The sequence below is a fragment of the Triturus cristatus genome, chromosome 12 (assembly GCF_964204655.1).
Source record: "Triturus cristatus chromosome 12, aTriCri1.1, whole genome shotgun sequence".
Classification (NCBI taxonomy): domain Eukaryota; kingdom Metazoa; phylum Chordata; class Amphibia; order Caudata; family Salamandridae; genus Triturus; species Triturus cristatus.
Window position 1 is genome coordinate 802,925,802 of NC_140595.1, and position 15,725 is coordinate 802,941,526.

Sequence of the window (15,725 nt, forward strand, 5' to 3'; positions counted from 1 at the left end):
CCCCGCCTCCTGCGGGAGCCGGCATTGCTTTTCCACATGGGGAGCAGCTAACATGCTGCTCCCCATGTGGAAAAGCAATCTGCTTTGCTTCATTGAAGCGAGAGCAGGTTTCCCTGCTCTTGCTTCAATGAAGCAAAGCAGTTTGCAATAGCAGGGTGGGAGCCGTGAGGCTCCCGCCCTGCCATTGCAAACAGCATTGTCCCGGGGGTGGGCACCCCGGGACACTGCAGGAGCCGGCCCTGGGGGGTGGCGGTCCCCAGGGCCATCATTGGCTCCAGGAGGGGGCCGCACGGCCCCCCTCCCACATAATTTAAAGCCCCGGGGGGTGGTGGTCCCCGGGGCTTGGGGGTCCATAACAGACACCCTATTTTAAATAATTAGTGCCCCGGGGAGGTGGCGGTCCCCGGGACGTGGGGGTGGGCTCGAGCCCCCCCAAACAGGTTTTTTTTGGTTAAAAAACAAACAAGCCCCGGGGTGGTGGTCCCCGGGGCTGCGGGGGGGCCATGAGCCCCCGCAGACATTGACCTAAAGCCCCGGGGTGTGGCGGTCCCTGGGGCTTGGGGGGCCTTTGAGCCCCCCCACTCATCTATAATGAAGCCCCGGGGTGGTGGTCCCCGGGGCTGGGGGGGCTGAGAGCCCCCCCCACGTATTTCACAAAAGCCTTGTGGGACCCCCTGAGCAGGCCTAGGGGGTCAGGCTGTTTCTACCCTGCCCCCATGTCGCGTTTTGTGCCTTTTTTTCGGTTTTCTTGTGCCTCGGTTCTACTGAGGCACAAGATGGCTGCCAGCACTTCCTGATTCAGAGTGTTGGCAGCCATTTAGCATTCAGCTCGTGCACAGCAGGGTGCAGGGAGGATGCGCGGATCCTCCGAGGCCATAGATATATCTATCTTTTTAACTCTATTTTTCTCAGGAACTACTGAACGGATTTACCCCATTTAAGCAAAAGGCACGAGTCTGAACTGAGGACTACCTCTTTGCCAAATTTGGTGTAATTCCGTTCAGCAGTTCGGGCTGTAGCTGCGTCAACAGGTCCTATGGGAAAATTCATGGGGAATACGCGTTTTGGGACCCCCCTTTTTTCTCAGCCCCCGCTTGAATCACAGTGAAATTTTCAGGATAGAAGCGAACCGGAGCTGGCCAAAAGTTTGGAAAATTTCGCGAAGATTCGTCAATCGGCGCCAACGTTATTCCAAATAGAATGTTGCGGATTTCCTATGGAAAATAGGTCCTAACTATATCTACCTACTGGCGACCGCCAGTAGGTAATAAGTAACGTTTGTCATTACCAAACATTGAGTGGTATATGGTTTCTTCTCCTTTGGATATCGACTTAACCCTATCTTATTAAGATTGCGCATATAATAACCAATATCATTGTATTAGCCCACAGGAACCACTGTTTCTGTTTATACCTTTTTTGTGCAAGCTCAGCCTCTGGTGCATGTGTGTGAGCATACTCAAATCAAAAACAACATACTCAAACATGCATCTGTGTGCAGACAGCCTCTGATGCATGTGTGTGAGCATACTACAACATGCACCTGTGGGCAGCCACCTCCAGGGTACAAGGTAAGCCTCTGGTGCATTCGTGTGAGCCTACGTCAGCGTGCATCTGTGTGCAGACTCAGCCTCGCTGGTGCAAGCATGTGATCAAACTCAGGGTACGAGTCAGGGTATACGGGGGTACACAGAGTCCACCCACTATTTTCACAGGGTATACGCCGTCCACGCTGTTAAGAAGTTGAGCCCCACAGAAATATGTTGAACTTGTCCAAGTGTAATTTTGGGACATATTTAGCAGCTCCTGCACGTTGTCTGCAGCAACGTGGAGGTAGCGAGGGGGCATTTTTCACCTCCAGCTGGGCAAAGATAGAGACAGAAGTTAATGGGCTATTAGGCCTTCTTTTTATGGAGTCTTGGACTGGAGGCCTCCTGGAACCTCACAAATGCAAAGGCAGAGGCAGCGAGTAAAAAAAGCACACAGCTTGTTATCTCTTCACAGGTACTTAAGAGATGCAGGCTGCTTACTTTATTGTAGATAAGTGCATGCACTGTAAGAATGTCAGATGGGTTGGTCTGTCCCAATATTTACACAAATAACAATTTAAATAGCACTATTTTATATATTTTATAATACTATTCATCCCAATGCAGAGTGTTAGAGTGCTTTACATAACATACACATTATCCATTTGAAATAAATCATGTAACTGTGTACATTAATGTACAAGATGTGTTATATGAGACAGTCAGGGTTACAAAGTATGGGAGTCAAATACCCTTCATAGCTCACTGTGGTCTACTAGAAGGATTACAAATTGTTAACTGCAAGTAACAAAAGGATCTCTGTGTTCAAAGTAGTAATCCACTTACCTATCTACATAAAATAAAAATCTATGATCTGCATGTTACATGATATGCTTTGTAGGAGGCAACTTTATTTTTAAACATATTTTTTTTCAGTTTCAGTTGGCACTTGCTATAACATACACATATCAGAGTATCACTTCCAGTGAGGTCACTTTCTATGATGCCACGTGGAATGTCACGTGTCGTGACGTCATGTGCTTTGATGGCATGCGGCATGATGTCGCTTGCATACTGCCTAACTTGGTTAGTCCCTCCACTTCTTTTTCAGGTCTCGCCTATGCAGCGCACATGCGTTGCATAGGAGGGGACCTTTAGGAATCGATTCAGTTTTTCGGCCAAAGACGTGCCTTTTCCTGTATGTGGCAAGCTATTGAAACAGAGCGCGCAGACCCCCTTTTCACAGGCAAACACCTTTGTTTTCCATCATTTCAGGGTTTGCATGCAGATGGGGTGGTTTTCAGAGCAGTGGCTACCCTCAATTGTCGTGACTTTCCGGCGCGCAGCGTTTCTCCTCTACGTGCTTCAAAGGAAGGGTGCGGGGGATGGCTGAGCAAATACGGCACCCCCCCTTGAATCGAACACATTTCCTCACATGGCTCTGCCACAGCGCCCCGAGTCACTTTTACGTACACCACCAGTACAGACTTCCCTCGGGTGCAATATATATGCTCTCTGAAAGTTGGATTCTTCTGCCATGCAATAAGATGTCGTTTACAAAAATAGATTTAGACAATGGCGTCTATATTCCTACTTATATCGATTTTAGCAAACACAAACATTTGCAGAGATATATTTATTTCTTTGTAGTCTGTGGTTTCTTGGTGAGTTTAAAGAAATCAGTATATCGAATACAGTGTAATTTACTGATTACTGTCATGTAAATCTCATTAGCAGGCTAGTTTAAAAGACGGTTGAGGCCATGACGCCTGCCACTTTCCGTAGGAGTAGCTGAGACGACCTCATGCTCAACAAGCATTGGCATAGCCAATAGGTCTCGCTTTTGGGACCTTATAAGTATATTTACTTTTGCTATAATCGCGGCACGTAAAGCGAGGGTACCGCAATTATAGCAAAAGTAAAGAAATAGAAAAAAACATCTATTTCTTTACTTTTGCTATATTTGCGGCACCCGTGCTTTACACGCCGCGATTATAGCATGAGTAAACATACTAATAAGGTCCCAAAAGCGAGACCTATTGGCTATGCCAATGCTTGTTTACTTTTCCGCGCAGGGGAGGGGGCCTGCGAGATTCCCTTGCGGGAGCGTGCGACCATATGGCACCACCATATGGCGCCGCGCGCTCCCGCAAAGAAATCGCCAGACGTGCACGCGTTGCCATTGCAAGCAATGCAACGCGTGCACGTTTTTGTCCCCAAAGCTGTGCCGATGGCATTAGGTCACTCCTATGCAGCGCATGCGCGCTGCGTAGGCGAGACCTAAAAAGCAATAATCCATTCCACTCGCAAAAAATAAATAAATAAAACGCTTCTGTTTCTTTTTTATGAGCTGCGTCATATCTCTGAGTTAATGAATTGAGCTGCAATATCCAGGAAATCAATGGCCACCTGCGGATAATGGGCTGTTTGCCAACAGCCTGAGGCACAGCCACCGGCAGTTAACACTCCGACAAATTAGTCGTTAAGCTGTGCTAATGACTGGTTTTAACAGAATCATTACTGCTGTAAACCAAAATCAATCCTAGTTTAAAACTGTGCAAGGAAAAAGTTTGCAGACAATTTCAGCTCTACCATTCCTTGTCAGTATTCTCAGGAGAAAAGCTGACATCGGTGAAACTACACGGGAGCCCGCTTCAGACATACATGTATTTACAACATATAGTGCAGACTCAATTATTTGCAATGATTAACGCTCTTCAGGACCCTTCATTATGGGGCCTTATATAATAACAAATGATCGAAGGCGATACAATGTAAGATCTAGGGTATAACATCATCAATTCGCGGGATCTAGCTAAAACAAGCATTGGCATAGCCAATAGGTCTCGCTTTTGGGACCTTATAAGTATTTAGTTATGCAGCACAATATCCTTGGTGCAACAACATCAGCTGTTGCATGGCTCAACCTTGTACCTTATAAGTGTTTAGTTATGCAGTACAATATCCTTGGTGCAACAACATCAACTGGTGTATGGCTAAACACTTATAAGGTCCCAAAGGCAAGACCTATTGGCTATGCCAATGCTTGTTTAGGACTTGTGCCCTGACCATACTCCAACATGCATCTGTGTGTAGGATCCGCCTCTGGTGCATGTGGGTGTGACGACACTCCAACGTGCATGTGTGTGCAGCCCCCTCCGGGGCACAAGCTCAGCCTCTGGTGCATGCGTGTGACCACACGCCCAACATACATCTGTGTGCAACCACCTCCAGGGTACAAGCTCAGCCTCTGGAGCATGCATGTCATCATACACCAACATGCATCTGTGTGCAGGCTCAGTTTCTTGTGCATGTGTGTGTGACTGACCACACTCTGACATGCATCTGTGTGCAGGCACCAGGGGGCAGCCTCAACCTTGGAAGCCCGTGTAAGGAGACCCCATCAATTCCTGTGCCCTTTGCCTGCTGTCTGGCCAGAACCCTGCTTCATAAACACAGATATGTTCTATCCCACCATTGTCCTTTCTGTTGTCAGCTCAAGAAATCTGTACTGTCAAGAACGAAGCGAGGATTTTCAGTGCATTTTTCCAGCTGGAGCGCTCACTGGAAACAAATAAAGCGCCAGCGTCTGCCTCCCCTGGCCTTATCTAGTCTTCGAAGCGCCCTCCCGGTTCCAGGATGTCCTCTAAAGGAGGAGAAAAACTTCCAGATGTGTTTCTTCTTAACTCCTGTTGTCTTGCAGTGTTCGGGTGATGTGTGGTGGGGATGGTTGAACTGGCAGTGCCCCCTCCCCGGGGGCGCCTCACACTCACCTCTTTCACCTCTTTCCCGGCGCCGCGTCTCGCCTGCTGCAGACTCCGTCTGTCACTGAAGGAAGCACAATCTAGAAGTGAAACTCCTCGCTGACACCTGCGTCGAGTCCGTGCCCGATAGCCTGGAAGGGCCACCCTCCGTTCCTGGGAGCTGAAGTACACCAGGCGTCATCAGTGCCCCACCCGTGCCTAGTGGAGCCGCTGCTTGCCAGTGGCTATTGCTAGGGACCGCACCTGTCTTTCCTGGACAGACATTTACCAAGAGCAAGGGAGGGAAAAAGACACAAATCGGAAAGAGGGAGGAAGACAGAGGTAAAACAGTCACCAAGGGAGAAAGCAGGAGCCCGCAGGGGTGAGATAAAGGGTCCGTCCGGGAGCGGAGTGAAGACCACCGGCCTTGGTGTTTGGCGCCGATGTTTAAATGCACCGGCTTCGGGCTTTTGAGCAGAGGTCCGAGCACCACGCTACTCGTACTTTTACAAATTAAGCACTGCACCCCGAGTTTAACCGCTGGAGCAGTGGGTGGAGGGGCAGGGAATGGTTTTCCGGAGGGGGCATGGGGAATGAGAGTTAAGACCCTCTGGGCAGTGTTTCTTAAACAAAACGTTTAAAATGTTTCTTTTGGCTCCCTTGGTCTCCAAACATGAATGCCATTGAAAGAAAATATTAAGATTCAGCTGTGGGATGGGATAGGTGATGGATGGAAGGATGGTTGGATGGATGGATGGATAGATGGAAGGTTGGATGGATGGATAGATGGATGGATGGACAGAGGTTGGATGGATGGATAGATGGAAGGTTGGATGGATGGATAGATGGATGGATGGACAGAGGTTGGATGGATTGATGGATGGAATTTTAGATGGATGAATGGATGAAAGGTTGAATGGATGGATGGAAGGTTGGTTGGCTGGATGGATAGATGGAAGGTTGGATGGATGGATGGATGGATGGAAGGTTGGATGGATGGTTGGATAGATGGAAGGTTGGATGGATGGATGGAAGGATGGATGGATAGATGGAAGGTTGGATGGATGGAAGTTTGGATGGATGGATGGATAGATGGAAGGTTGGATGGATGGATGGATGGAAAGTTGGATGGATGGATGGATGGAAGGTTGGATGGATGGATGGAAGGTTGGATGGATGGAAGGTTGGATGGATGGATGGAAGGTTGGATGGATAGATGGATGGAGGGACAGAAGGTTGGATGGATTGATGGATAGATGGAAGGTTGGATGGATGGAAGGATGGATGGATGGAAGGTTGGACAGATGGATGGATGGAAGGTTGGATGGATGGATGAATGAATGGAAGGTTGGATGGATGGATGGACAGAAGGTTGGATGGATTGATGGATGGATTTTTGGATGTATGAATGGATTCAAGGTTGGATGGATGGATGGAAGGTTGGATGGACAGATGCCCAAGGTTATTGAGAACTAAGGTGCGAAAGGCACCCATCAGTCTCATTGTCTTCAGAGTTCCCTCATGGAAGCAACCAAACAATAGCTCGCCTCACTCACATAACTTGGAAATGGCTCCAGGAGTGTGGGGGGACATCATTTTCTGGCTATTCCCTTGTGCTTACATATAGCATTATACCAGTCTGGTTCAATAAATCCATTTGAAGGTGAAATTTTCCCTTTGTCATTACCAAACATGAATTTACAGTAAATCAAGAAAGGTGCACACCTACGTTGTCGCAGGTGCACAATCACTTTGAGAATCAGATTTCTGCATGTTTTATTGACGCTTTATTTACTCTTTGCAGACTCGCTCATAACTATTTGCAACCCAGGGCACACACAGGGTTTGTCATAGGGGCGAACCCAATCCGTCTATAAACCAAATTACTACCAGTTCTGACTTGTCACAACTCGCAGTATTAATAGTGTGTTTCCTTAAAGCCCTGTAAGATATCCGAAGCATAAATGGGAAGCTAAAAAGAAGACACAAAGCACTATTTTCCTCAAATGGACACAAGTCCCCCCTCGCAAGGCCAATGGTTTTTTGGGAGGTAATACCACTCCGCCTGCTCCAGTAAGCACCGGTACCGCTTGGAATGAAGCCTAGCACCTGCACCCTCCCTCCACCCTTCAACTCACCCAGACTATCCTACACCCCCATGATGGGCGAACCCCGTCCTCCCCTCAGTCACTAGGCGGCATGCGGCTCAAGTCACTCTTAGTAAGGAAACCAAGGAAGCAGGAGGGGGTAGGTAGCAAGTTCTATTAGGAGGCATTTGGCACACAACTAGAAGTTAACAAGGTAAAAAGAGGGAAGCCAGGCACCTCCCAGCATTGTAAGTACTACAAGGAAATGAAAAGGGCTGAGAATTAAAAACACGGGAGCCAGTCACCTCCCACACCTGGAGGTGTTACAAGGGACAGAAAGTGGATAAAAGAGCTCACGCACAGGTGGGTAAGCACAACACTCCAGTACAAGTGGTCAAATCCAGTCAGACGGGAGTGGGGTCACAATAGCACAGGAGATATCTCCACAGAGATCATTATATATATATATATATATATATATATATATATATATACATAGATATAGATATAGATATATATATATATAAAAGTATATCGACTGTAAAAGAGTCCCTAGAGGCCTACGAATTTTCGTTTTGCCAATCTCAAGTGACTTGAATCCAGACCTGCTTTTAAAATGGCAATCAGACACAAACGAATGCTCTATGAAATTAATTAACACCCTAATAATACACGCTGAAAGGAGATTATCACAAACTATGGAAACAATCAAAGACTTGGAAAAAACATTGGAAGATTTCAAGAAGACACCAGAAGGTATAAAAGCATTTGAGGACATGGAAAAGAAATTGAATAAACATGAGGAAGAGATACAGAACAAGAAAATTCAGAAGTTTCAGTGTGATAAAATAGATTACGCTACGGGAAGAGTTTATACCTTTGCAAGAAGATATGATGCGAATTATAAGCAACAATCAATGGGTCGAGCCCCAGACCAGACAACAACAAATCAGGAGACTGTGAGAATGTCAAGTGCGGAGCGCTCGGAAGTGAGTTCAGGAGATGAGGGATTACCAATGAAGAGATTGGGACTGGATTTTTGGGGGAAATGCGTCTGGTGAGAATGACAACACGGGGAAGGGAAGAGGCCTCCCCAGAAAACGGAAAATCAACTAAAAGAACCAGACGGGGCGCAAGAAACAAATCCAAAAAAACAAGAGATCAAAAGAAATAGAGATCCCCCAACATCATGAGAACAATCTAGTAGTCAACCTTTCCTCCCAAAAAACTAACCAACAAGCATCTTAATCTACTTAATAAGGGACTAACATTCTGCCCTTCTAACAATATGGACCTGGCAATGTCCAGGGTAGATCTATATCTTTTCTGCCGGAAATTGAAACTAAAAAAACACTTCGCTTCAATACCTATAAAAATGATGGCCCGGCAAACTCAAGAACCCCTAACACCACTCACTCTGAATGACCTTGTGCCCTTGACAACAGCACACAATCTACTACTTGAAAATGATACTAATACATCAGTGGACACAGTGGACAGAACGAACACACAGATCTGTGAAACTGTAGCAATTGCAACAAATCTAACTGTCAGCAGTCAATGCAAATCCAGGTCACAATTCTGTCCACAACTACCAGCGGGCAATAGAGTTGATATATTTCAGGAATTAATGACTGAGGAACTACGGACAATCTACATTAAAGAAAGAAGAAAGAATCATGATAACAGGAATATGACTCAAGATGATAGATGGGCACTGAACGATCTAAAATCGGATGATCAGATTGTAATTAAACCCTCTGATAAAGGGGGAAATGTTGTGGTTATGGATGAACAAAAATACTATTTAGAAATTAAACGTCAACTGAATGATCCATTCAACTACGAAAAGCTCAAGGAGGACCCAACACCATCAATAATGAAAATCTTCAACCAAAAACTTCAAGATTGGCACCAGGATGGATTACTTGATGAGGATGAACTGGGCTATCTACTGATCAAACATCCGAAAACACCAACAATCTATGTACTACCAAAAGTACATAAAAATCTAGATAATCTACCTGGTCGTCCTATTGTTAGTTCATGCGGTTCTTTACTCGAAAACACCTTGAGATTCCTGGATATCTTTCTATTCCCATTTGTATTAGGTCTACCATCTTAAATCAGAGATTCATTGGACTTCCTTAACAGGATCTCGAATATACCGTGGAAGGATGAGTATACAATGATAACTATTGATGTTGTTTCATTGTGCACTTCAATTCGGCATGAAGATGGGATTAAATCCTGTGAGTCGTTCCTCCGATCAAAGTCATTGAATGTACTCCAACAGACCAATATGCTAGTAGAAATGCGTCGCTTCTGCCTAATGAACAACGTTTTCATCTTTGATAAGAAATATTACAAGCAATGCAAAGGCACAGCCATGGGGACTTCCTTTGCACCCACATATGCTAATCTCACCATGGGCATGTGGGAGGCAGAACAAATTTGGTCGGAAAGAAACTAACATATGTTGGAGCACATTGTACTTTGGGTACGTTATATAGACAACCTGTTCCTGATATGGGAGGGAAACACAGAGGATTTGAACACCCTCCTCAAGGGTCTCAATAATAACTCCTTTCAATTGCAATTTACTAATAACATCAGTGAAACAATGATTGACTATCTTGATATCCATATCTATATCAAAAATCAGAAGATCTGTACGACACTTTTTCGTAAATCGACTTCATGTAATAGCATCTTATCGGCTAACAGTGCACATCCCAAGTGTTTAAAATGGAGTGTTCCATATGGAGAATTCTTAAGAGCATGGAGAAATTGCTCAGAAGAAGAGGAATTTCTTTCACAACTTGATGAGATGTATCAGAGATTTTTAATCAGAGGATACCCAGCAATAGTGTTGGACAATGCCAAACTAAGAACTTTACAAAAGAAGAGAGAAGCCTTAGTATTGCCTAAAAGAACAACTATGGAACAGATTGAGAATCGAGATAGGAACACAATAAGATACATTACTAAATGTAATTCATCCAGCAAAACCATCAGAAACACACTCCAAGATCACTGGAAAATCCTAAGAAGAGATGATGACCTAAAAGAAATGACATCAGACCATCTCAACATTACATACAAAAAAGCTCCATCTTTGAATGATATCCTTGTACATAGCCATCATCAAAGGAGTGAACGAGGTGGAAGTAAAACGCAATGGCTAAAAGCAATGGGGTTTTTCAAATGTTCAAAATGTAAAGCCTGCCGCCATGGCTTGAACATACAGAAAATTGACACCATGACTGGTGAGCACAAGGTGATCAAAGAGAGGATTACTTGTGAAACCACGCATGTTGTCTATGCTTTAAAATGTAAATACTAGAAGGAATATATAGGTAGCACCGTAAATAAACTAAAACTGTGTATTTTGCAACATCTAAGGGCTACAAATAACAAAGATTTCTCCTATGCAATCGCAAAACACATCTGGAATGTACATGGTGGCAATTTTGACAACTTAAAATACTATGGAGCCAAACACATCCCTCAAGACATCAGAGGTGTAGATCGTGATCGTCTTTTGAGACAAGCTGAATCGAGATGGATTATTTTAAAAGGAACAGAGATACCATGGGGTTTAAATGCAGATGCTGAATTACACAATTTCCTATGAGAACTTGGAACAACTTAACTACAGAGAATACTGATCCACAATGAAAAATGTCAGGGCGACTATAACTGGGGTATGGGCTGAAGAGATTGCCCGGAAATATTTAGTAAATAGACGGCATACCTACGAATATGGAGAGTTTATTGGCCGGTCCTTAGCGTTAAGATTGAAAATGAAGGCGACTTCTCGGTTGATCCCCAAATTGCAGGATCAGTGTGGGGTGGTTCATGAGGAGCCGATGGAAATATTAAACATATTTCATCAATTTTATTCGGAACTATATACTCAGCAGCCAAATTCCACACTAGATCAGATATGGGAAGAAGGCATGTTAAATCAATTAAATAATATCGAGTCAGAATTTTTGGATAGCCCTTTCTCCATGGAAGAATTAGAGATCGCGGTTAGAAGCATACCGAATGGCAAGGCGGCAGGTCCTGATTTCATCCCTGGGGAAGTTTATAAATGCTTTTTTGAATCATTGAAAAAGGTGATGTTAGAGACTTTTAGGATGGCACAAAGGGGAACCGCTCCAACCACATGGAATGATGCCTCAATTGTTGTATTTAGTAAGAAAGGGAAGCCCCCGGAGTTACCAGGATCCTATCGGCCAATATCCTTGCTTAATTGTGATAGTAAGCTTTATTCTAAAATGATTGCGAATCGTCTATCTAAGGTTATAACATCATTAGTAACAATAAACCAACATGGTTTCATTCCAAAAAGAGGTACGGTCACACATATTAATAGAGTTATTACCTTATTCGATATAGCAGAAGTGGAAAAGCGGGATTTAGCGCTGATACTGCTTGACGCAGAAAAAGCTTTTGATTGCGTGGAGTGGGTATATCTATGGGAAGCGATGAGAAGGATGGGATTCGGGAAAGCTTTTCTAACCACAATTCAGGTCTTATATAAGACACCCAATGCTAGAATCGCTGCTATGGGTTTAAAATCTGAAAAGATTAACATAACTAGAGGTACACGACAAGGGTGTCCTCGTTCCCCCTTGCTTTTTGCGTTATTTATTCACCCTTTTATCATTAGTTTACAGAATTTCCTATTATATTAAACCATTTTTTGTTAAAGGAATTGCATACTCAGTGTTCGCATATGCGGACGACATAGCTATAGCAACAACCGATCCTAGAGAGGCAATAGGGGAGATTGAATTATTAGCTAGAGATTTTGGAGCCATGTCCGGTTATAAATTAAATTCAGCAAAAACCCAAGTTTGTGCACAAAGAATATACAATTTAATGATTCACGGGTAACAGATGAAGTTATATATTTAGGTATTAAAATTAAAACTCAAATGCAAGAGATAGTTGATAGTAACTGGAAAGAGATCATACATCAAGTCAAGCAATCATTAGAGAGATGGAGCCGACTGCAATTATCAATAATAGGAAGAGGGAACATCATTAAGATGAACGTTCTTGCTAAGATCTTATATTTATTTCGGAGTATTCCACTGGAATTTCCATGTAAATATATACAGCAACTTCAGTTTATTTGGGCCCCGGGTAAAGTTCGACGAGCTATGAAATGGCTGACGCTACCCGAAGAAAGAGGGGGACGTGGTGTACCCGATTTTTTAATGTATTATTATGTTTGTTTTTTACAAAGAATGAGGTTTATTCTGATAGGTGAGCCTCCGGAGAAGGAAGCGGATGCCCCATCAATCTTTTTTCTGTTATTAGGAGAACAGGCAAAGGGATGCTTATTAAAGGAGTTGGAGGGTAATTATTACAAGCACACCCGCTTCAAGGTATTAGCTTCAGCTTTTAAAGTATGGAGAAATGTCAGAAAATTGATTAATTTGGGTAAAATTACATATTATACCCCTTTTGATGCTGATAAAATACTCCCTTCTATTTTTTGGGACAATACTGCAAAGGTTTGGTCTAGAAATGGGGTTTCCAAAATCGGTGATTTATATGATGATAATGCAATATTGGTGACATATGCAAAATTGGTTGATAAATATCAGCTGCCACATTCGTTGTTTTTCAAATATCTTCAAGTTCGAGATTTTTGTTTAAAAAATCAGATCAAGGTTTCTCCTAATACTTTAGTAGAAGGGATTCGCCTTAAAAAAAGGATTGGCCCACTCTACCTGATTTTGATGGAGTTTAGACAGGATGATACTCAAACATATAATCTGTATTGGCAAAATCAGCTGGGAGACTCTCAAATTGATATTTTGGAAACTCTGTGTCTGGCTAAGGAGATATGTTTGGCTGCTAATCTAAAAGCTCAAGTTTATAAGTCGGTCTTTAGGTTATATTACACCCCTAAATGGATGGCAACGTGGGGGGATAAATATGATGGGAAATGTTTTCGATGCGGGGATTCTCAAGCCGATATGGCGCATATTTTTTTTTATTGTATTAAGTTGTCCATTTTTTTAATAGCATTGAAGCATTTATAGTAATGGTATTGCAGCGCCCTTATAAGATTTCTTCTACACTTATGTGATTGGGAGTAGGCCAAAAAACATGCAACCATCCTATACTAACTGAGCATAAATACTTTTTATATCTTGCAATGACTGTAGCGTGTTTATGCATCGCAACAGAATGGTTATCACCTGAGGCTCCGACTTTTGAATTTTGGAGAGCCAAGCTGTATCGTATTTATGAAATAGAATGGAGTTTGTATGCGTTGAAGGGGGTTCGGCAGAAACGAATTAGATTGTTAATTTGGGGTGCGCTTACAAATTACCTTGACGCTGGATGAATTTAGTAGTATCCGATATATCTTTATTGTGATTGGTTAATGACCAAAGATTATTGAATAAGCACTATCATTTCTTCTTTTTTTCTTCGTATGTACCTCTTTTATAATTGTTTTAATTGTATGAATTCAATTGTCATATTCACTGTCTATTGTAAGGGTATGTATGTAATTGATGCTGCCACCAGAACTGCCGTGGAAATAAAAAGATTTAAAAAAAAAAGAAAAATGTCTGTTTGACTAGGTTACACACATTAGAGAATTTAACAATTTAGTTTTTTTTGGTAATATGTTCTTATGAGCTTGTTGTCATTTTTTGAGATAATGTAAGAAGAGTTGAAACCCAGCAGATTTATGGTGGCCAATTTGAGTCAACTGAACTATTGTGGCCAGTTTGAAACAATTATCATATATATATTCTTCATCTAGAGCATTTTAAAGTGTTGTATAAGGTGACCAAATGGGAGTTAGGAACATGATGTGTATTAGAATCTGTGCACTAGTTTGGCAGACATTTAATGTTCAAGCCTAAACTGAATGTGCTTGTTTGTTCCCCTTTAATGATACACTCTTTCTTTCAAAATGTTGGGATCTTTGGTTAATTGCGGGTCAAACCAACCCCTTTTTAAACACCCTTCACTGACTATCACATGACCCGGACGAAGGCCTTTGGCCGAAACGCGTAGGTCGTTTTGTTGTAACCTGATGCACTTTGCACTTCGCATGTTTGAAATTTAAGAAGAGAAAAAAAGGAAATAAATATGAAGTGAGCAACTTGAAACTAACCTGGATCTGCCTTTCTGTGACCCTCTGGGACTTGGTGATCATTTCTGAGGGTTTGCACGGAAAAATTCTTCCCATATATATATATATATCTATATTCACTGAAAAAACCATAGGTTTCACACATGTTATAGTTAGCTGGACATTTTACTGATAAAAAACCAATGAAATTCCCCCGTTATAGTTACTGTAGGCAACTATAACTCACGCGACCGCAATCCTCTGCTGATGCTAATACTGTATTTAGACACTTATTTGCCCATATCTTCTTCCATTAAATTTTAGCTATACATATATTACAAATATTTTTTTTTCATAAAGACACATATGTCATCAGCAGAGGATTACGGTCGCGTGAGTTATAGTTGCCTACAGTAACTATAACGGGGGAATTTCATTGGTTTTTTATCAGTAAAATGTCCAGCTAACTATAACATGTGTGAAACCTATGGTTTTTTCAGTGAATTAGCAAGGTTTTTTAAATGCTATTTCCTAACTATAACGTGTGTGAAACCTATGGTTTTTTCAGTGAATTTGTACGGTTTTTTAAATGCTAAGTTACTTTACGCCATTTGTGGCGTGCGCGCCCACTTAACGCAGTTCGTTCCGTGCACGGTTTTTATCAACTTTAAGAAGCCCTGTACATTTGGTGGCCTTCGGCCACCAAAAGCACAGGGGGTGAGGTCAATGTGGATAGTGTTTTTTTTATTTCGATTTTATAATTTCATGTTGCCAAAATTACGTTTTTTTTCTCTATTAATAAGCCCTGCACATTTGGTGGCCTGCGGCCACCAAAAGCACAGGGGGTGGGGTAAGTGTGGATAGTGTTTTTTTTATTTTTATTTTTTTACCGTAAGCGTACGGTAAGCTTACGGTAAGCGTACGGTAAGCGTACCCCGCGAAATTGCCGAAAAAAAAATAAAACCGTTTTTGCTCTTGGGGGATGTTTGGGGACTCCCTCAACATGACTATGTGGGAGGGAGTTGTCAAAACAGCCCCGTTACATGTTTTTGGCCATCATGTTTGATAAACAACACTCAGTGCGAGAGACAAAATGGCGGACGCCGCTTCCTGGTTTCGGCCGATTCGAATGTTTACTAAGATCTAAGAGCCAATCAGAATCGCGCTCGCGCACGCCACCGTAAGCTTACGGTAAGCGTACGGTAAGCGTACGGTAAGCGTACCGTAAGCGGGCTCAGATATATATATT

The 15,725-nt window shown here is 42.9% G+C and overlaps 1 protein-coding gene across 2 annotated transcripts in view; it reads right to left on the reverse strand.

Annotated features, from left to right (window-relative positions):
* The window catches only part of LOC146782902 (beta-1,3-galactosyltransferase 5-like), a 66,864-nt gene that overhangs the window by 24,924 nt on the left and 26,215 nt on the right, over window positions 1-15,725 (reverse strand). Inside the window, exon 1 of one of the 2 annotated variants that reach the window (XM_085637831.1) lies at window positions 5,303-5,436. The exons of the other annotated variant lie outside the window; for it this stretch is intronic. The gene's annotated coding sequence lies outside the window, so the exon portion shown is untranslated. Of the gene's footprint in view, window positions 1-5,302; window positions 5,437-15,725 lie in introns of those variants that run through there. 2 annotated transcript variants of the gene reach the window in all.